General features: G+C 42.0%; 1 non-coding gene across 1 annotated transcript; it reads left to right on the top strand.

Annotated features, from left to right (window-relative positions):
- Nucleotides 1-9,406: 9,406 nt before the first annotated feature.
- On the top strand, nucleotides 9,407-9,478 carry TRNAG-UCC (transfer RNA glycine (anticodon UCC)). Its single transcript has one exon. It is a non-coding gene; the product is annotated as a tRNA-Gly (tRNA).
- The last annotated feature ends 14,022 nt before the right edge of the window (nucleotides 9,479-23,500 follow it).

Here is a 23,500-nt window from a genome sequence, read left to right as displayed (position 1 = left end):
AACCTATTACAATAAAATAAAATCATCCAAAGTAGTTAACAATGTCTTCCGAACCGATTCAGGCGTACGTAACATTTGTCTAAATATACTTATTACTGTTCTGAATCGTTCCTCCAATTTCTGATATTAACGATTTTCTACAATAGAGGCCTCGATATATTAACTTAGTAATGTAATAAGGCTTGGGTTTTGTCCCATGATCATCTACTCATTAAACAACAGTTGCTCTATAGCCACCGTGCCCCTTACATTACCACAATCTACGACCGACTCAACAAAAAGTTATTCAAATGAAGCGACGTCTCTGAAAGCAGCCAACAATGTCTTCCAAACTGGATCACGCATACACCCTTTGCGAAATTCGTAGTTTAAACTATTCAACTATTGGTTATTAACTGCGCTTTATGCTCTCGGAACCCAACGATGGTGGTTTATTCTGTTGTGGGAGAGCTTGGGATTAAACCCATGATATTCTGCTCATGAAGCAAAACCGATCCCTCCAAGGTTATCGAGCATCTAAAAACCACAACACAAGCGACAAAATATGATTAAGTTTTCACTTGGTAGTAATGAACAACAGAGATACGCGATAATTCATATAGTTTCAGCGGCTGATGGTACATTTTAAATACACTAACGGTACTGCCTACGCCGACGATGGCGACGATTACGACCGCGACTACGACGATGACAAGATCGAATTTGTAACTTACCATTTGTCTAGGATATAACACCTTTGCCCGGCACCTCCACGATTTTTTCAATAGAGGTCTTACACCCTTTCCGAAATTTCAAGCTCAACATACGCATCTAATCGCAACAACCAAACTAAACACCACTAACCGTAAAAAACTCCAAGGAGCATGTTTCATGCGATCGAGGTCATCCGTCTGACAAATGGGAGCGATGAAAATAAATCTCGATTACTCCCCCGAAGGGACGCATCCGCTCCCGCAAACAATGCATCCGATCCCCAATTCGGCGCAACTGGCATCCCACCATCAGATAGGGGCAATTTTCCCCCACCTGACAGCGGCGCAGCATGCGCGGGCGAGCCACCAGCCACACCAAACCAACCATCAAACGTACTTGAGCTTGAGCTTGATTGACCGCCCACGGTTGCTACTCTGTTACTGCCAGATCAGCTGTAATTACACAGAGAACCAATAGACGATGCTTGGGACTAGCAATCATCCTCAATGTGTAAAAACTGGTGATCTTAAATTAGGCAATACCAGCGCCGGCCACGCCCGAACACAGGTCAAAAAAGGAATGGGAAGGATTGTGTTGACATGACACTCGCTTTGATGGAAGCCGAGAACACCTCTGCACTTCCACGAGGAATCACTGGGATGTTGGATAAAAGGGTTGGGTTTGCAGCAAGGTTCGTTTTGGTAAACGATAAGCTGAATTCATGTCCTAACGATCATATAACGCAAAGGAGCTTGGGACTAAACCCACGGTCTTCTGCTCAGTAAGCAAAAACGTTTGCCACTAGGCAGACGAGCACCTTTTTAATCACCGAGTTTCTGTTATTACCATGTAGTCATATTAAAAATAAAACGATTGACGATTAGACTCATGATGTTCTGCGCAGTAAGCAAAAACGGTTGCTCTAAGGCCACCGAGCCCCTCATATCACATAATACCGTTGCTCAAATTTGTGTATCCATTCAAACCCGGAACCAACGACAACAACGAGTTTCGCAAAATACACGATACACAAGCGATTTTACCATAAATCTCTTTGATATGTAAGGACCTGGGACCGCGTTTTTCTGCTCAGTAAGCAGGCCACTGTAACCGACGATCTTTCAAATCCGAAAACTAAAAACTACGAAAAAGTACTTAGGCCTTCATTAAGTTCCACTTTCACGTGACGTTCAATGACAGGGTCCTATCCAGGATTACATCTGAAAAATCCAAATCTGGCCAACGCCCACCTAAACCTGTTCTAATCCACCTGAAATGACTAACGAATGGAAGACTTTGATTACACTAGTTTACAAAACAACATAAAAAGTGTGAACTTTAGTGGTTGACCAACGTTTCTAATGCAAAATCCTACGCTGAATTCAATGCCGTGGTCAGAAAAAATTAAAGTAGAACCATTTTTGAGATATACAAAAATTTTGATTTTTTGAATTTTGGACAAAAGTACGATTACTAAAATGTCAATATCTTTGGAACTAGTGCACCAATTTTAAATCTTTTTTTATGAAAGTGAAGCTAAATAAATTTTCTATCGTTCATTAGAATATTATGTCTTAATTAAAAATTTAATTTTAAAGTCATTTAAAAATTTACAGCATTTTTTTTTTCCTGCGAATTTTCCATAAAAATCTTGTTTTAATCAACATTTTTAATGGGATAAAAAGACTCAAAAAATATTTCAATAATTTATTCTTAAAGTCCATTAAAAACTGGAGAAAATGAGCCTTTAATGGATGAAATCGGTTGGAAATTGTCGAAGTTATGAAATTTTTTGTAAAATCATGGAAATTGAATGTTCCAAGATTGGCCGTTGTCTCGCTCCTAGGTTCATGCACCACTTCCAGTAAGCCTTTCTGCGGACGTGTACGCATACGGTGCATTTCACTAACACTACCAGCTGTCACGCAAAATTAAATGGGATATTTTCAACAATTATAATTTAACTGAACACAGGTGTGAATATGTCTTTGAAGATACATTTCCTACATTCTCACATGGATTTTTTCCCGGAAAATCTTGGTGACGAGAGTGATGAGCACGGCAAACGTTTTCACCAACAAATGAAGATGATGGAACGTAGTTACCAAGGGTTTTGGGATGAAGCAATGATGGGTGACTATTGTTGGTTTCTGATTCGAGAACCAAGTTCAAAACATCGAAGACAAAGTCATTCGATTCTCAATCATTTTTAATAAAACCTAAATAAATTTCTTTTGTATCAACTCGGTTTTAAATCCTGATATGCCTTAATCAAATTGATATGTAGAGAAAAGAATCTCCCATGAAAACTTTACATGCGATTTGGATGCTTACAACGACACCTAGAAAAGGAACTCTAAAACTGTTGTATTTCAGCAACATTTTTAAGTGTTTTACAAAAATGCTCATAACTTCGACAATTTCCAACCGATTTCATCCATTAAAGGCTCATTTTCTCCGGTTTTGAATGGACTTTAAGAATAAATTATGGAATGATTTTTTGAATCTTTTTATCCCATTAAAAATGTTGATTAAAACAAGATTTTTTATGGAAAATTCGCAGGAAAAATAAAAAAAAATGCTGTAAATTTTTAAATGACTTAAAAATTAAAATTTTTAATTAAGACATAATATGCTAGTCAACGATAGCAAATTTATTTCGCTTCATTTTCATAAAAAAAGATTTGAAATTGGTGCACTAGTTTCAAAGATATTGACATTTTAGTAATCGTACTTTTGTCCAAAATTCAAAAAATCAAAATTTTTGTATATCTCAAAAATGGCTCTACTTTAATTTTTTCTGACCACGGCATTGAATTCAGCGTAGGATTTTGCATTGGAAATGATCATCACCTTACCGAGTTCAAAAATGCTGTAAACTAGTGTTACCCAGCCAAGCAATAGTGTCATTCCGTGCCTTATGGCAACTTGATGATTCTATTGCGCTCATCTTTTGGCACCACCCAGGGGAGACTTGGCCCTGTACCCAATGCTTAACTTATCTCCATTCCACTCAGCTACTCGCAATTTCTTGTGATATAGTGGGCGGAATATTATTATATTTAGAGATGAACTAGCCTATGGCTAAAAATCTCTCAAATAAAGAAAAAAAAAATATTATTATTATATATTATTATTATACTATTCAACAACTCGACAACGTCCCATCGTCAACGCCTGCTATGAGAATTTCCCATTGCAGACGCCAACGAAATGACGTCATCGAGCTATCGATCAACTACCCTGGTTATCGCCTGGTACCTTATAGCACGATGCTAGGAGGTGGACCGGAAGAATCGATGAGCTACCTTTCCCCCTCCAAACCGACCATCAAACGTACTGCCCACAAAAGCAGACACGTCCCCTCGAAAATGCAATCGAGAAATATATAAGAACAATCTTCAACTGGAACGTACTCACCAAATCAATATATCCGGGAGTGCATTCCCGATTCTAATTTTTCTCTAGTCATTTTTAAACAATTCCTCCTCCAGCGATTCCAACCGCACAATAACTGAATATCACTTTTCTTTTTCAAGTCACTCTGCGCACAAAAGCAATGGTCATCGCAAAAACCTAATAATAGATCAGCGCAGTCGAGTCACACCGGCAACAAAGGAAAGCGAGAGCACACCAGGCACTTAAGAAACAGGGGGAGAACATTTTTTGGGCCATATTTACGGAAACTTGTAAAGGCAGCGGATTCCGTTACAAAGTTTGCGAAAGACTGGGAAAAAGTATCCAAAATTGTTAGAAAGACATCTGTGCTGAACCTAATGAGTAGCGTGATATCGAAAATCCGCTCCTTGGCTTGTGACTGATCGGATTACGGATTTTCTACGTTTAACTGTAAGAGAATACTATAGAGAACATGGATACGAAATAAAAATCGAATTTGCTGTAAACCGAGTTACGTTGTCGTTTTTTTTAAATCGTACTTAGATATCCTGGGACACTCTATAGCCTCAAACGAAAGAGGAGAACCTTAAAATTTCGTTCGGTGGGTGATATTGATTTTTTTTATAAAAATGTTATCCCACATTTTAAGACACCATTAAATGTAAAGTTCACAATGATATGTAAATTATCACGCAATGGTGAATGTTTCTCCTTCTTAATAAGTAAATTAAAATTTCCCTAGTCCAAGACTTAAAGTGTTTTAACAGTTCGAGATTTCGAATGTTTTTAACTGAAGTCGTTTTGTTGTTTAATATATTTTGAGTAGCAAAATAATACAAATTTTAAAATATGATTATGCTGAGGCCTATTGGGCTGAATTTCGGAAAGCAATTGTTTATTTTTTTTATTTTATTTTTTTTTATTTTTATTTAATACATCCATCTGACAATAAGTCTTAAATAACAAATACTAAATGTATCTGGAGTTAATAATACGTCTCTGGAATTGAGCAGCAGGTTCCCCAAACTCGAACAACTCTTCAACTGTAGAAAACGTGCGAATCATACTCGTAACAGGTTCATGTTGTCCAAAAGAAGAGCGGTGTGAGTCTTGACGCAATAGGAACGTTGAGCGTAGAAATCTGCTTGGCGCACGAAAGTTCAAGCAAGAGAGTAAGTGGGTAGAGTCAATTTCACCACTTAATAACTTCGCGACGAATGTTGCCTGTTGAATTTGTCGCCGTCGTTGTAACGTGTCCATGCTTAGCAAGCGACATCTCTCAGCATACGGAGGTAAGTTTAGTGAATCTCTCCAAGGAAGTTGTCTTAATGCTCGACGAATGAATGTTTTTTGGATACGTTCTATTCTGATGTTCCAGGAAAGTTGGTAGGGAGTCCAAACAACAGATGCAGTCTCGATAATCGGACGAACGAGTGAACAGTACAGTGCTTTTAAACAGTACGGATCCGAAAAATCTCTTGAGATTCTTGATATAAAACCAAGCTGACGATTAGCCTTAGTGATTACCATTGAACGGTGTAAGCCAAACGTAAGTTTAGGGTCCAGCATTACACCTAGGTCGCTTACTTGTTCTACTCTTTCTAGTACAAATCCATCAATTGAGTAATCGAATACGATTGGCGTTCTTGTGCGATTAAATGTCATTACCACACATTTTGATATACTGACGGAAAGCTTGTTTAATCGGCACCAATCAACAAATTGGTCTAACATTGCTTGGAGCTGACGGCAATCCTCGACGTTCTTGACAACAATGTATAGTTTGAGATCATCGGCGTATATGAGCACACAACCACTCGGCAAGAGGAGCGTCACATCGTTGAAGAAGATTGTGAACAGCAATGGTCCTAAATTGCTGCCCTGGGGAACACCGGAGGTTGCAGCAAATGGTGATGAAGTGCACGAACCCAGCTTGACACGAAGTGTTCTGTTGGAAAGATATGATTTCAGCCAATCAACCAAACCATCCGAAATTCCCAGACGAGACATTTTCCGAAGAAGAATACCATGATCGATGCAATCGAATGCCGCTTTCAGATCGGTATAAACGGTATCTACTTGAGCCCTATTTTCCAAGTGATTTATACATGTTGAGGTGAACTCCAGCAAATTTGATGTAACTGAGCGTCCTGGCATAAATCCGTGTTGCGTTGCTGAAATGTAGCTCTTGACATGAAAGAAGATAGCTTCGTTCACAATGATCTCGAATAATTTTGAAGCTGCAGATAGACTTGTTATGCCACGATAATTTGTCACGTCACGTTTGTCGCCCTTCTTGTGGACAGGGAACATAAAGGAATGTCTCCATATTTCGGGGAAAACTCCTTGGTGCAACGAAGCGGTAAAGATGCGAGCTAGGGGATCAGCTAAAACAGCAACACAGCAGCAAAAAATAATTGCAGGTACACCATCAGGACCCGGTGAAACAGATTTCTTCAACTTCCTAACAGCTTTGATGAAATCTATAACTTGAAATAATAACTGATCACATCTATTGGATATAAGGAAATTTGGAACAGGCCAACTCCAATGATGAGCGAGTTTTTTTCTGATTCTAAAAATTTATGCAAATACACATTAATTGAAGAAATTGAAGGCATCTCCTTTTTGAAATCATTGTTCAAAGGCGGTGAACCAGTCTGCAGCTAAAAGCTACACAGAAAACTCATCAAAGTTGAAAAAAACTAGTTTGAAACCAGCAAACAAACATTGCACATTGTTTTATTTACTTCCCGGAGTCCCGGGATTTACCGGGAAGTCGAATTTTTACTTCCCGATTCTTGGGATGGTGAAATCTTCCGGGAAATGCTCTACTATACATGTTAGTAAAGTCCCGTAAGTACTCAATAATGTTTCAAAGTTTTGTCTATTCTTTAATATTCTAATATAATAAAAATTGGCTTTGTTCCAGCGGATTTCTGAATTCCTATGTACCAATATATTCATAATTATCTAAGTCTCAGGGGCCTGACAATTTTAACAAGATACATAATTTGACTAAGCTCCAGAAACGCGAACGCGAGTTTTATAAAGCATTCAACCCTGATCTAGAACTCAGCTGCAGTGTTGTTTCGCTGACTTGCAAACATGTGAGTTTTTACACCATCCAATTGCGCTCAGTCGTGGTGATTTTACCATCCACCCTACCTCCCCCCCCCCCCATGCAGCAGCAGCAATAACCAACCAATGCACCCACAATCAATGCACTGCAGTCCCGGGCGATGAAGATGATCACAACAACAACAGCACTTCTTGCCTCCGGTGTCCACTTCGTTCTATAGCGACGTGGTGCATATTATAGCTGTTTGTTGGCGGGGCTGGGTCGGCTGATGCGACTGATGCATATGATCCCATAATGATGACGATGATCGCGATGACGACGGTGACGACGATGAGGATGCGGCAGCCAGCCAGCGGTGTACTCTGTATCATGAGGCGAAAATAGCCGGAGATTTATGTGCGCGCCTTCGACTGATCTTCAGAGTGTAGAATGTAGATATATGCAGTGTTCTGCTGTAGAAGGACGCTGCCGGCGACGACGACGACGACGACGGCGACTACTCCCAGAGAGGTTCTTCGTGCTTGATAATATGTATGTTTGGATGTGTTTTGTAGGAGACATGGACGGAGGACGTACGGAGCGAGGATCACTATGGCACAGATCTTCAACCTTCTCCAGGTTTCAGGCGGGGGTGAGACACGGATGTGTGATGATAAATTTATGAGCTATTAGCGCAAAAACCCCGACGAGAATACGTGCCTCGGTCTACGGGGTGTCGTGTGCGAGAGAGCGAGTGGAGGCTGGAAGCGGTTGAGGGATGAACGGATTGTAAACCAGTTTCATCGTCGGACATTGGGGAGTTGTTCTCTTTGTTTAACAAATCGCGTATCTCAGCAGAGTGTATTACGGTACGTTTGAGTGCAGAGAGGAGGATGGCAAAGGGAAAGGGACATGCGGCCAACGGGTGAGCAAAACACCGAAGATCTTACTTTTTTGTGCGTCTGTGCTCTGCTCTGCTCTTGTTGGTTTATTGGTTCGTTGACCATTACTAAGAAATAAGGTGATGATGAAATCGTTTTGCGTGTTTCTTTTTTCTCGCAGGTTTACGCGGAGTTTTTCGGTCATTTTGCGCTACCTACTACTGGGGTGGAATAAATCAAGATGAGCCGGAAGTCGTTCGTCAATAAGGGCAATGTTTGGAGTTTCTGTATTAGTCGGTACGTTTCATCTGATGAGAGGTGAGCTGAAAAATTGAGCTTGTGAAATTCTCTTATCCAGCGTTGGTTCACATTTTCTCATTCGGCATTATTACCCACGATTGTGAAATGATTTCCATCGAATTTCTCCATTTCTCCTGCAAAAGCTTTGCTGTGGTGGAGAGAGCAGATTGCCTAAAAAGAAACTCATCGGAGTCTATTTGTTCCCTTTAGCCAAATGGAGCCACCGAAAGAGGAGGAGAGATTTGCTCCTTTTCAGTTTTCCGGAAGCTTCACCGTCTTAGCAAGTCGAGGATTTCCCCAAGCACGAAAGCTACTTTGATGACGACGCATTTCCATTCCCCTTCGCCGAGTAGTTCCGTCGGTCGCAACGGAGTAGAGAGCATGTCTACTGCGGTGCCAAAATGAGGGGTACAATCACACTCCGTTGGAATGGAGCTTCGAGCGGATCAGGCTGGCAGCAATTCCGGTAGGTCAATCTAGTAGCAAGTGGTGGCTGCAGATGGAGCCATGCTTGGCGCTTTGGCGCCGTATCTTATTGGATTGGGGAAATTACCGCGTTTTTTGTTTTGTTTGCAGATCCACTTTAAGGGGAAAGAGTATCGATTACTAGGTCCTTTTTTGAAGGACGTGCTCTGAGAGCCAGTGAAGAAGGGGGATCATGGAGAAAATGCTTTCCTACTTCTAGGTTAAATTAAGGTTAACAGTTATCAAATTGAACATTTTTACGAAATGTAAACAATTTATGATAACACTTCAGTACAGTTGAATGCAAAATGCGTGCCTTCCAGCAGCAACCCGTTGACGGTATTGCTCCCCACCGTAATGACGGGGCATCACAGATAACAATATGATTTATTGTTTTCAGCTCCTCTTGTAGTGCAGTCATCGTTGTGTACTGTAAATGATGTTTATTACGTTTATATTGAATTTTATGGTGCTGGTTTGCGTGATGATGGAAGTGGGCGATTAAATTTTTGCCTTTTATGGGAATTAAAAAGCGTTAATGGAGTTAATATGGAGCGTGGCTGGATATTTTTTCTTGTTTGATACTCTTGTTGTAGAATTGAACATGGCGTCGGTGGTGTAATGGTCAGCATAGTTGCCTTCCAAGCAGTTGATCCGGGTTCGATTCCCGGCCGACGCAGGATGTTTTTTACAGTAATTTCTGGTAAGAGAGTTTAAAATGGGTTGATTTCATTCATTGCTGCTCAATCAATTATCGCTTTTGTTTGTTTTGTTATTGTAGACCATGTGTAATTTTTTAGTAGTTCAAACTGAAATTGTTGAGTGAAGCTTTTCGCATGTTAATGGCTAGACGGAAGGAAATGTATGATTGACTTGTATTTTCTCAATTCATGAAATATGGGAAATGGATGTAATGTCCCTAATTTGAACCCATACATAAATTCAGTAATCGACTAAATTTTCAATAGCGACCAAAAATATCCATTAGTACCGTCTCAATGACGCGTTCATCAAGATAAAATTGATAAATAGCAGATTTTTAGCGATGGCCCAATCTTAGATCCATATGCCAACATTAGAGCCATTTTCCGTAGCACTGAAAATATTTTTTCGATAATTCTCTAACGTAGATAAAACATATTTTTCGTAAATTTCACGAAATATTTGTATCGCTGTCATCGGACAAAATGCTAATATTATGCCTAATTCGTACAATACACGAACTGAATTTCGTACGGACCTGTAAACTGCTGCTCTTCTTGTTTTCTAGTGCCCGTACATATTTATGCTGCTCCTGTTGCTGATGACGGTGATGCGTCGAGATTTTTGTGTCTTTGAAAGGTTCCTGTTGCTGCTGTTATCCTGCTGTTAAGTATTTTGTTTTAGTTGCTGTGAATAATGCTGATAAATTTGTTAGACAGCCATCCATGAAGATGGAATCATCAAGTTGATATTGGAGATAGGATTTCAATGAAGAACGCACTCTATACCTGTTGATAATGGGGGGAAATCATTCGCCACAAAAGGGAAAGGAGGTTAACTGCCACCTTAGTGAATTGATTCCCCTGGATCCGTTGGTATTAGTTTGATTGTTTCGCATCAATTATTATGGAGAGCTAAAATTATCAATTTTATTAATTGGTGAAATAAAAACTAGAATCGCGATTGTACGATATGCCTTCCTACATGTTATCAGACAGGTACAGAAATACCATTTATTTTACAAACGAAATTTTCGATGCCCTTTGCATTAGCTGCGTACAATGCCCGCATATTATTTTTGGAGTATTCGAATGTTTCGTACCACATACGAAATAAAATCATTTGCGATTGTGGCATTTACAAAAAACAACGAATGGATTTGTAGAAAATAACGAGCGATTTTCGAGATCTGAGTGTATATGATAAAGCAAGTGATTGTTACGTGATTATGGAAATGCAGCTAGTAATCAAAATCAGTTTAAAAAATCTCCCTCAAATTTGTATTGAGATTTACTTCAAACAACCTGCGGTGGTTCAAAACGTTTAAGGAAAATCGTGAATAGCTAGTGTATGGATGCTAAAATTATGGAAAAAACTATTGAGTAAGGTTCATTACAAAGTTTTCTACGAAGAGCGAGTGATTTTGGACCCTTTCATGATGTTTTAAATGCACGACAACATTGCACGACAACATTGATGCACGAAAACATTGGGGTAAAATGCACTGCTTGACAGAGGTAAACTATCATCTGCAATTGAGATTTATATGTGTCGCACCCCTCGGTTTCGTCACAAAATTGTACTTCTATTCACACTAAAGCAGTTGTTAAGTGTGAGCTGTAATTTTGACATTTCCTGGAATATTTTGTTTCTCTGAATAACCTGTTTTACTGAATTAATTAATTTAGCTTTATTTAGGAGGCTTTCAGCCTTAGGCTGGTTCGCCTTAAGCTGTTTTCCTGAACATTCTTTACCCAGAAATATGAAATGTGGACGGCAGGAAACTAGGAAAAGATCTATAATTCAAATCAATTGTGGATAAATGTTATGCTTATGCTATTGTCAGGTCTATGTTGGATTCAGTTAGGGCTGATATTAGAATATGTCAAGTTGAAGGTGGGCTAATGCTGAGTTGAAGATAAAACTGCTTACAGTATCCCATTTAAACGTTGGGCTGGCATAATTTTCACATCAACTTTTAGTTAAGAACCAACTTAAGTTAACGTTTAATTAAGAACTAATGCCAAAATAATGCTGATAACTAAATGGATCGTTACGCGAAATGATAATCCTACAATAGGGTTATTCTCCGAATTACCTACCCGGGAAGCGGGGTATCCGTGCAATTATTTCCAGGTAATAGTATAGAACCGCGAAGAGCAAAGGATTAGATACTACTGCATGTCTGTGAAATATTGTGATTGTATCTGATATAATCGAGTTCCCATACTTTCCTGTTTGTTTATCAATACGAGAACAATAAATAATACCACATTACTTTGCAAGTGCAAGGGTTCATCAAAATCAGCGATTAATAACAGCTTAAAAGTTCATTCTTGAAAAGGTTACTATAATGATCGCAATATAGTCAACAAATATAAGGTTGATATGGTGCCGACGTCGGTGTTTAATAACTAAATTTTGAGTAGACAATTGGCATATTCTGCAAATCGGTATGGTATTGAAAGTTAACATAAGTTGTACCTTGCCACCATAAATGCGTATTTGTAACGGATTCGGCTAATAAATAATTAAGATTTCCTACCTCGAGTTGAAGGCCCTTCACCAGCGTCCCAAGCGATAGTTGATGACGCATTAGAATCAGTTGTTTTGTTTTTGGCCCGAAAACAGCGAACTCGTTAAGCAGCAGTTTTTGGTCGCTTCGGGGTATTCTCTGCTCCTTGCTCCCTCAATCGCTTGCGAAGAATGCACAGAATCAAGACAGATTTTGTTATTCTCAGACGGAACAAGTCTGGGAGATCTTGAATGTAGGAAAATTATGACCTGGGTCTTCGCCACGTTGATACGGATCTTACAGCTGTTGAAATACTCAGACAGGAGATCCAAGCCTCCCTGGAGTTTGGTAGTCAGAGCTTCGATGACCCTACCCTTGTAGACGATGAATGTGTCGTCTGTGAACAAAGACAACGATCCACCATCAGGGAGAGCCGGAATATCGGAGGTGAATAGATTGAACAGGATGGGCCCAAGGATACTTCCTTGGGTCACACCTGCACCGATGTTAAAGGCATCCGAAGTGATGCCATTCAGAGAGACCTGAAAGTCCTGTCCGGTAGATAATTTTGTATGATCTTCATGAGGAAGATCGGAAGACCGTATCGATGCAGCTTGTACACAAGGCCATCATGCCAGACATTGTCAAACGCTTTTTAAACGACTAACAATGCCATAGCAGATGTTTCTGAAACAGCCTTGTTCCGTCTAAGAATGTTTGTTACTCGGGTCAGTTGGTGGACGGTTGATCGACCTTTTCGAAAACCAAACTGCTCATCGAGTAAGATGTTGTTTTCTTCGGCAGATGTTAGAAGCCGGCTGTAAACTGCCCTTTCGAAAAGCTTGGATAACCCTGAAAGAAGGCTGATGGGTCGGTAACTTGAAGGAGAGGAAGGATCCTTCCCAGGTTTTCGAATGGGGATGACTAACTTCCAGCACGAGGGGAAGTAGCCAAGTCGGAGGCACTGATTTGATATAAGCCAACAGTTCGTCAGCCGTGATCTCGGATTCCTCGGGAAAGATGTTAGGAATCTGGTGGATATTGGTTACATTTTCAGCAACCTCAGCTTCGTGAGGGCTGGTGATGTTTTGTCCGAGATTGTGGGAGCTGACAATGTTGACCTATCGCGGCAGCCTTCTCTTCAGGTGTTATCAGGTGAACCGCTGAACCGTCGGGACAATTCAGTGGAACCAGCGGTGGAATAGGCCTCGGTTTAGTTTTGAGGACTTTTGTTAGTTTCCAAAAGGGTTTTGCACAATCTGGGAGGGAACGGATGTTATTGGAAAAATTCTCATTTCTGAGGTCCATCATTTTGGCTTTGATAAGTTTGGTTAGACGGTTGGAATGGTAGGTCCAGTCCAGTTCTCTGGTACTGCCTACGGAGTCTGATTAGGATTTTAGAATTCTGATCAAGGTTCAGAAAATTACTCACCCGTCTGGAAGCTGACACGTGTAGCTTACGGGCTCGGGATACCGCCTCCTCGACTGCGCACAGAGATCTATCGATGTCATCAGTCGTCTCCAGTAGGGCGCCGAAAAGGATGGCTTCGTCGACGACTTGTTGGAACCGATTCCAGCTTACCCGATGGTAATTCCGACGGGAAGCATGGAATCGATTAACGGAAGATCCCACCTCGGCCACCACCGGAAAGTGGTTCGAGCTTAACTCTTGGTGGACTACCGGTTGGGAGATGTTTTCCATGTTGCTGACGAAGATGTCGATGATGGAGTTCACGCCGAACCGGCTCAGCCGAGTGGGAGCGTCCGGCGCCAGGATGGTGTACTGGGCCTCCTGCAGGTCGTCGTTTAGAATGGTGCCGTTCTGATTCCGCCTATGGTTGCCCTAAGCTTGATGTTTGGCATTCAGGTCGCCAGCGATGATGAACTTTCCACGGCATCGTGTTATCTTGATAATATCCCTCCGCAGGTCTGCCGCGGATCCATCCCTGGCGTTGGCTTGTTTCGGGAAATAGGGTGCAATGATGGTGACGGAGCCGACAGGTGTGGAGACTTCCACTCCCAATGCTTCAATCATTTTCAGCTGAAAACTGGGTAGCAGCCGGCAGCAGATGTTGTTCCTGGTAGCGATGGCCACTCCACCACCCCCAGAGCTTGTTCGATCCAACTTCACGATACAAATTTTTTTTTGCCATTTAAATGATCTTTATTTCTTGTGATTGTGTGGTTTACATGTATGAATTTTCAAGTGACACAGATGCGTCTTTTCAACTTTAGTACATTTGAGATTTTAATTATTATTTACAGTTCCTAGTCCTATCAGGCCTATTTTAAAGTATGACCACCTTGGTGGGATTGGTTTGATTTGAATTGGAAAAAGGAGACTACTTATAACTACTATTTACAACTACAACTAACCTACAACTACTATATACACCTAACCTACTATATACAAATTGCTTATCAAAGCATGTTCTGATAAATTACATTTTTGTGCAAATTTAGTCTTAATTTCGTTAATTTTGGAATCTATTTTGGCAATGCCTGCCTCTTCATGTAAATTTGTTATTCTAGTGTCGAAAGGACGATCAAGAACCATCCTCAGCACTCTATTCTGAGCGACCTGGATTTTGTTCCTGTGAGTCTGTGCACATGATTCCCACACCGGAGCTGCGTAGAGGATCGCAGGTGCTATGATTTGTTTGTAGACGGCCAGTTTGTTCACCCTTGAGAGGCGGGATCTGCGGCAAATCAGCGGATACAGACACCTAACCAAGGCGGAACACTTGACTACGGTTTTCTCCACATGCGAGCGGAATAGGAGCTTTTCGTCAAACAACATCCCGAGATAGGTTACTTCGGCGGACCACTCAACCCTTGTGCCATCCATGATTACAGTACAAGATGGAGCTGGCTTTAGTTTGGGTGATTGCCGATGGAGGAACATGATTGTTTGTGTTTTGGAAGCATTGATTTTGATTTTCCACGTGGTGGCATAATCAGCAAAGGCGTTAAGGCATCGTTGAAGTTTGTTCGTTATTTCGCGAGGCATCCTTCCTTTGACGGCTATTGCGGTATCATCTGCGAACAGGAAAAACACGCAACCGTCTCCAAGGGGAGGAATGTCGGAAGTGTAAATGCTGTAAAGCAAGGGGCCCAGCAGACTGCCTTGCGGAACTCCTGCTGGGATGGAAAACGTGTCTGAAAGACAACCATTCAACGATACCTTAAACGACCTTTGCTGGAGGTAGCTACCAGATGTAATGGAAAGTTGAAGTTACAAAGCTTGTATACAAGCCCATTGTGCCAGACATTATCAAACGCTTTCTCAACGTCTAACAAGGCCATGGCTGTGGACTTGGATACAGCTTTGTTACTTCGGATGTTATTCATCACCCGCACTAGCTGGTGATTTGTGGAGTGCCCCTTTCTGAACCCAAACTGTTCCGGAAGGAGAATGTTATTTTCCTCGACAAACTTGAGCAAACGATTGAGAATGAGTTTCTCGAACAATTTGCTCAGCGCTGAAAGGAGGCTGATTGGTCTGTAGCTTGAAGCTAGCGTTGGGTCCTTCCCGGGTTTGCGGATAGGTATGATTTTCGCTGTCTTCCAGATACTTGGAAAGTAGTGCAGTTCCAAGCATCTGTTGAAGACAGCAGCCAGCAGAGAGTGAACCTTCATGCTGAGATTTTTCAACACTAGGTTGAATATTCCGTCAAACCCGGGGGCCTTCATGTTTTTGGTGCATTTCAGCGCTGAGCAAATCTGTTCCACTGTAATTCTATCCTCCGGAGGGATGGCACAAGGGGAGGAATCAAGGTTGAGTACGCATTGCTCAACCTGAACTTCGAGCGGACTTTGGATGTTGGAGCCAAGCAAGTGCGATTTGGCAATATGCTCACCAATCGCATTTGCTTTCTCCTGAGGGGTGATTATGAGCCGATCGTCATCATTTTCATCTTTTAGTGGCGGAATGGGTTTAGGGTGCGTCTTTAAGACCTTGGCAACTTTCCAGAATGGTCTGGAGCGGTCGTCCAGATTCTGGACAAGCCGCCCGAAACTTTCGTTCCGGAGTGAGACCATTCTGGAAGCAATCTCCTTGTTCAGATCGGCCATTTCACGTTTCCTCGCTTGATCTCCAGTCCTCTGAAACTGGCGTCTACGAACATTTCTCAGGCGAATTAAGAGTTGGGTGTGGGAATCAATGGCAATAAACTTACCCCTCACAGGAACTCGTCGGACGCACGTCTCGTCAGCCACGGTTATGGCTTGGTGGAGTCCCTCCAACGCTCGGTCGATGTCCTCCACGGTGTCAAGCGGCGGGTTGTCGATGATGTGCCTGTCTACCACGCGTCCAAACTGGGCCCAGTTTACGTGATGATAGTCCTTGCGCAGGCTTGAAGCAGGAGCCACGTTGCAGCCCAGCTCAGACACCACCGGTTGGTGGTCGGAGCTGAGTTCGTTCAAGGCTACCGGCTTGGACAAGCCGATATTTGTCAGGAACAGGTCTAGCGTCGATGGGTTGCCCGCAGGTGAGATGAATGTTGGTTCATCCGAAAACCAAACGGAGTACAGCCCATGCTGTGAGTGGTCGAACAGGAGACGACCGTTCTGGTTCTGCTGGTAGTTCCGCCAGGCCTCATGGCGAGCATTCAGATCTCCTCCAACTACGAAGCGGGAACCGGTACGGGTGATGGTGGACAGGTCCTTCTTAAATTTAGCCGCTAGTCCACTGCTGGCGGCACACTGTCGAGGGCAGTAGACGGCGATGAACTGGACGTATCCAGTCGACGACTCCACCTCCACACCAAGGGCCTCGATGATAGAGGTGCGGATATGGGACAGAGTGTGGTATTTTATTCCTTTCTTGACGACGACCGCAACACCACCCCCCCTGGAGCTGGTGCGATCAAGCCGGATAATATTGTGGTCAGGCAACCAGAAGCTGTCGCCGGACTTTAGATGGGTCTCGGTTAGAAGGCCCACGTCGATGCTGTGCTTGCGGAGGAAGTCGGCAAGCTCAATCCTTTTTGCTCTTACGGAGCAAGCATTCCAGGTGACGATAGTTAGCGGTTTAGACGCCATACTGGATGATGAACTTACCGAGCACTTGGATCTGTTCGGGCTTATTGCGGCACTTACGAAGAGCACCGGACATGTTGACGAAAATTTCCATCAGTTCATCCGCTGAGAACAGATCGGGGTTGTTGTTTTGCGTTGTTGGTTGTCTCCAGAATCCAGGGGGGGATGGAGAGCTTTGGCCAGCAAAATCACCGGAAGCTTCTTGAGGGGGGGCGGCTTGCACCCGCGAATTCGCTTGCCTTTGCTGGGGAGCACGAAGAGGCGGAAAATCCTCCGTCCTGAATGATGGGGTTTTGTCCTTCTTGCGTCCTGGTTGATTGTTGCTTGACGCCTGCTTTCGGATGCGTTTGAAGTCCTCGCGTTTGGAGCACTGTCTGTCGGAACCTTGATGTGCACCACCACAGTTAGCGCATTTTATCGCCACGGCTCCATCCGCAGGGCAGTTGGAAGTGGCGTGTTCTTGAGCGCAGTTGCTGCAGCGTGGCTTGATGTTGCAGTTGCGGGTACCGTGTCCAAAATTGAGGCACCTCATACACTGCGTTACGTCACGATGGCCGCCACGGTATGGCTCCCACCGTACGATGATGGAGCAGATTGATCGGATGGCTTGTAGCGCATTGAGCGTCACCGTCCCTTTCTGGAAGTGCACCAGGAAAAGACAATCCGGGTACGTCTTCACGTTTTCGTCTCTCCTTGTCATTCGGAAGACAGCGATTGGGGCAAGCTTGTACCGGTTGATTTCAGCTTCGACCATCTTGGGGTCGAAGTTTGGTAGACCCCTGATGACTACCTTGAAGGGCTTCTCACCGGGGATGTCGTGCGTGAAGAATTCCGCCTTGGTATCCTTCAGATGTTTCACGGCCACTTCGTACTCCGCTTTTGTTCGGAGCATCACCTTGGTGCCGATCCTGCCGAGCTTAAACTCAGCTGCAACGCCCAGCGATGAAAGATTGCCAATCAGCGTGTTGAGTGGGACTTGCTTCACCACCAGTGGAGGAAGCTTCATTTTTGCTGCACTCGGGGTAACAGTTTCGTTGTCGACGGCGTCGGCAAAATCACCAATGACGCTGACGTTCGTCGCGGTGGCATCGTCCCGTCCACTCGCACCATCGGACTGGCCTTGATTTTTCTTCCTCTTCTTAGACCGCTTCACCGTGGCTGAGGTGGGATTCCCAACATCGGTGGGAAGAGTAGCGTACCTATTCGAAATAGGTACACTCAAGCTACCCTCACCGCTGTTCTTCTTCTCCGTTTCCTCTCGGAGCCTGCTCCGGGAGCGCTGTCTTCCCATCACACGAAGCGACCGACACTACTGACGACGCGATTAAACTGCGAATGTTTGGAACAAACTAGAAACTTTAGAACAACTCGACAGAGCGAGCAAAGACCGAACTGTACTGCTTGACGTTCAAGCAGAGAAATGATGATGGCGATACAAAGTTTCCTTTGCGTACTGATTTTATACTGTGCGTGCACACATCTGATAGCTACAGGGAAGTAACAACAAAATGAAGATGACGAAAAATATTCTAAGAAGGAGGGGCTGGATTGGCTGTTCTGTGAGTATAGACCAAACAGTCATCTAGCACTTGCGATCAGTTGCAGTAAAGGACTTGAAAAGGGATTGGATATCGTCCGTAACTGCGTACGTTTTTGATTTGTGCTCTATAATTAAGTCCGTGTTTAGGATTTTCCATTCCTCTTCATAAACGATCTGTGTCTTCGTATGTCGTCCGGAAAGTTTTTTATACGCGGATGTTCTAAAACTGTTCAGGGTAGGGTTCACACTAGATTGTCTACAAATGGACATCGACATGCTTTCGACAATGGTGCAACGAGAATGGTAAAAAGCGTAAACATCAAAAAGTGCAAGGTAATCGAGTCCAGTCGTGGCTGGTGGCTTATTATTCACGTTTACTCCATCGATACAACCCCTCTGAAACGTGTTCAGTCGATTCGCGATTTGAGTGTTATAATTGACCATAAACTGAAGTTCATGATCATATTGATACCATAACAGCTAAAGCTTTCTCTGATCTTGGTTTCATCCGTCGCAACGCTTTGCAATTCATTGACGTTTGTGCGTTGAAAGCACTGTTCTGCGCGTTGGGGCGAAGTATTCTCGAATACGCTTCTCCAATCTGAGCACCTTATCGTGCGGCTCAAGAGATCCGCATTGAACGTGAACCAAAACAATTTGTTCGATTCGCTCTCCGTCATCTTCTGTGGAACGATCCTGTTCATCTTCCTGAGTATGCGGCACTAGACTGATGCAAAATTTGACTTTTTCGCTCCACAGTGCTTAAATGGTTTCAAATCGGGTCCTGATTAGCCTCCCAAAGTTACAACTCATTTGGTTAGAAACAGACTTCGCACAAGCCATTTGAAGTTTACATGTACCGTGCCGATTCAAATTTCGGACACTTAAACTCGAATTTCGGACACTTTTAAAAGTTGATTATCTCGGTCGAATATCATCCACATGTCTTGTAAATTTTAAATTTTTTTGACTAGTGCCCTCCACGATCATCTAACATTATTACTTTGTTTCTAACTGGATGTAATATTTAATTAAAAATGAAAGTGTCCGAAATTTGAATCGTCCGAAATTTGAATCGGAACGGTAAATTACTATGGGAAATCTCAACTTTTTGTTCATTGCCTTCTAGTCTTTTTTCCATATTGAGCTGCGAAACAGTTCGATATTGCAGTGTGACATAGTAGCCATGATTTTTGTGTCCTATTCACTAGAAACACCACTGTTGCCTGCTGAGCAGTTGTTTGAGCATGATCATAAGACATCAGCGGATTGAACCATTGATAACTTTCGATCTTTGCATTTAATCAAAAAGTGGTCTTCAGCAAAGTTGTAGCTGAAAAAATTATGGTGAATTATTAGATAGACATGAACAAAAATCTTTGTTTTACCATAGTAATTCCCATACAAACTTCAAATGGTTTGTGCCATCTCAGTTTCTCACCAAATGGGTTCAAATTTTGAGAGGTTAGCCAGGATCCGATTTGGAATCGTTTAGGTATTGTGGAGCGAAAATTTCAAATTTTGCATCACTCTAATGCAGCACGATTTATTTATTTTTTATTTATTTATTTTTTTTTTTTTTATTGAATAAAGGCTCTTTAACACTCTTGGGTCATTCGTGACTTGTCCGGGGGTGAGATTTGAACTCGTGACTTTAGCGTGAGAGGTATGGGGGGTCGCCCCCTCATGCGGCACGCTGTCAACTTATTGACCTTCAGTTTCTATCAGCATGACGCCTCCAGACACAGCGGTTGTTCATATTTGAAGAACTTCGATTGCTCGGACCTACTTCAGCAAGTTTCCTTCAATTTCGTCAACTTAGAAACTCGGCCTTAATTACTGTTTCACGACATAGGACTAGTTACGGGTACAACAGCCGATTTAGCTCCTGCCTCAGGGCTTTTAGCAACTTTAATATAACAAAAAATTGTTTTAAAAATAGTATTAGGAACGTAGATTAGTCTACATAGTCGAAGGCGAATGACAATAAATAAATAAATAATTTTTATTTAAATGCTGTACATAACTTTTCTGAAGTTTTCAAATTGACTAAAATGATAGAACCATTAACTTTTAGTTTAATTTGGGATTTTTTTTTTGAGACCAACTTTTTAGAGTAGTTAGTTAAAATTGCTCGAAAAATGTTGAAGCACCGCATTTTTACTATTGATCCATTCCATGAAGTTTTGCACCGCATCTTTTTCAACTACATCTATTTTATTCTGTATTGTTATTAAAGGGTGATACGGTCAAAATTTGGTCAAGGGAAAACGCGTGTAAATCGGTGAAATAGTTTATTTAAAAAATCAAATTAAATTTCTTTTTCAAGTTCAATTAGTATAAAATTCAGGAAAAATATTCAGTTAGGCTTCCGCTTTTCCAAATCCGAATTGCCGGGCCTTACGCTTGACCCCTGCCATCAGATTTTGTACAGCCATCTTGTGCACCTTCTTCGCCGCAGAAAGCCAGTTTGCCTTGAACTGCTGCTCGCCCTTAGCAGTTTTTTTGGTCTTCTTTAGGTTCCGCTTGACAATAGCCCAGTATTTCTCAATTGGGCGGAGCTCTGGCGTGTTGGGAGGGTTCTTGTCCTTGGGAACCACCTGCACGTTGTTGGCGGCGTACCACTCCATGGTCTTTTTACCGTAATGGCAAGATGCCAAATCTGGCCAAAACAGTACGGAACAACCGTGTTTCTTCAGGAAAGGCAGCAGACGTTTATTCAAACACTCTTTCACGTAAATTTCTTGGTTGACAGTCCCGGAAGCTATGAAAATGCTGCTTTTCAAGCCACAGGTACAGATGGCTTGCCAAACCAGATATTTCTTTGCGAACTTTGACAGTTTCATGTGCTTGAAAACATCTGCTACCTTTCCCCTTCCTTTTGCCGTATAAAACTCCTGTCCCTGAAGCTGCTTGTAGTCGGCTTTGACGTAGGTTTCGTCGTCCATTACCACGCAGTCAAACTTCGTCAGCATCGTCGTGTACATCCTCCGGGATCGCGCTTTGGCCGTCGTATTTTGTTTATCATCGCGATTTGGAGTCACTACCTTCTTGTAAGTCGATAGTCCGGCTCGTTTTTTGGCTCGATGCACGGTTGTAGACGATACACCCAGCTTATTTGCGGCATCTCGGAGAGAGAGGTTAGGGTTTCGCTTGAAACTACCGGCAACTCTCTTTGTCGTCTCAGCGGCTTCCGGTTTTCGATTTCCCCCCGATCCAGACTTCCTGGCTGTCGACAAACGTTCCCCAAACACTTTAATTACATTTGTAACGGTTGATTTGGCAACTTTTAGCGATTTTGCCAACTTTGCGTGCGAGTAGCTCGGATTTTCGCGATGCGCGAGCAAAATTTTGATACGCTGCTCTTCTTGCTTGGACGGCATTTTGACAACTGAAGAGTGAATTCCAAAATCAAAATAGGAGCAACATTCTACACACACACACCTTCAAAATGAGGGGTGTTCAGGTTTTTTAAATGCAAAATTGAAAGAAATACGTCAAGTTGATATTGACCAAATTTTGACCGCATCACCCTTTAATTTGGACAAAGCTGGTAAAACATGATTGCAATTATCTGAGTAATATCCAATGGCAAAACTATGGGTGGCTTTTGCCTCCTATAGGATTAACTTAGCTCCCTCTATAATTATTACTACAATTACCTATCACCCTTTCAAAATTGTTCGCTAACTGCCTAATTGTGAAGTTCTAAAAATAAATGCTTAGTAGGATTTTTGCTTACTTACTGAATTTGAAATCGGTTGACCATTTTATTTTATTTTTACAGAACATTACAGTTTAATTAACACCCTTATTTTAGGACTGCGATCGAGGCCTCAACCCTTCAAGTTTATTTATCTACTTGGTCTTGTTGGTTTGAAAGTTACACTATTGTAGAAGTATGCAAATATTAGCAAATTTGTTGCAGTATAATTTGTATCTTTCAGATTAATGCCGATCGCGGGAGTTCTGCCATGCCATCTATCGTACATTTCATCCATCATCTTGAATCTGCCAACTTTATTGCTCCACTTGAAAAATGTTTTATTGTTGAAATTTGTAGCTGATTATGATTTAACTTAAAAAGACATAGAGGTTTTGTGCCTACGGGAGAAGAGGTAGTTAAATTATTTTCACTCCCGCGGGTTTTCCCCTCTATCAAAAAAAAAAAAAAATATATTCAACACATCATAATTCCTTCCTATTATTCAGCTACGAATGTAACAACGATGGTGAGTTCACCATATTATATCTTCATTTTATTCCAGCAGACAGCAATTTCAAATTTATAAAAAAAAATCTACATATGCCAGCAACACTGACTGGGTGTATCCTATGGCTTACCTTCCCTACTAACATAATTCCTAAATTCCCGAGACATTTATGAGGGGTCGTAGAGTTCTCTGCATCTCTCTTAAGTAAATGTTGGACTAACATACCTTTCCTATCCCTACCAGTTGTAAGGACGTGGCCAGGGCAATCCTTAACTGTTGGAGCGGGATGTTTCTTTATCTGGGAGATAGTATTTATTTCCTACTTACTATCGGTCCAGTTACAGAAATCCGTCTTGCTCTTAATAGTTTTGAATTCGTACCACCTACGATATTGTGCAACTTGTTCGATGCTAATGCTAATGCTAATGCTAGTAGGATTTTTGCTTACTTACGCCAATGGTAAATATCAAAACATTTCATTTTACTGAAACATTTCGGCAGCCCATATTTTGCACCAATAGAAACATAAAATGTATCTTAAAGAATCAATAATTAGCCCAGAAAAAACAGGCAGATCTGACAAAATTAAATTTGAAATGCTCCGTAAAAACTACAAGGGGTTGTACGCTATGGTGACGTAGGACTTCGTGGTCTTATATATATAATGATGATGGTGTTTCAATATGATGT

The sequence above is a fragment of the Ochlerotatus camptorhynchus genome, unplaced genomic scaffold, assembly GCF_037179485.1.
Source record: "Ochlerotatus camptorhynchus isolate MF236.1 unplaced genomic scaffold, CSIRO-AGI_Acam_v1.1 ptg000112l, whole genome shotgun sequence".
Taxonomy (NCBI): domain Eukaryota; kingdom Metazoa; phylum Arthropoda; class Insecta; order Diptera; family Culicidae; genus Ochlerotatus; species Ochlerotatus camptorhynchus.
The sequence above is the reverse complement of the archived record's forward strand: the minus strand, read 5'-3'. Positions and strand labels throughout refer to the sequence as shown.